Source organism: Elephantulus edwardii, unplaced genomic scaffold, assembly GCF_000299155.1.
Source record: "Elephantulus edwardii isolate Elephantulus edwardi_28Jun2011 unplaced genomic scaffold, EleEdw1.0 scaffold00077, whole genome shotgun sequence".
NCBI classification, from domain to species: Eukaryota; Metazoa; Chordata; class Mammalia; order Macroscelidea; family Macroscelididae; genus Elephantulus; species Elephantulus edwardii.
In genome coordinates, this window is record NW_006399827.1 from 10,568,621 (window position 1) to 10,568,981 (window position 361).

Genomic DNA, 361 nt, shown 5'->3' on the forward strand with positions numbered 1-361 from the left:
AAAAAAAAAAAGAAGCTCCTCTAATTCTGAAGGTCCTCTGATGGTGCTCAGAAGAAAACCCGGGCCCGATGATTCCCAAACTTTCCTGATAGTATAAATCATCAGGGAGTTTTTATTAAGACTATAGCTTTGTAGATAGGACCCAGCTCTAGAAATTCTGAAACAGGAGGTGTAGGGTAGGGCTCTGAAAATTTCTCTTTGGAGTTAAGTATCTCAACTGTGGGCCATAGGATTTTCCTACTTGTAAACCAAGCCTGATCCGAGGAACTTATCACAGCCAGGTCACTAGGCAGCCAAGTCTGACCCATTTAGCCTCTTCTTAGAACCAGACTCCCTAATTCTTATAGATCCCATGTCCACT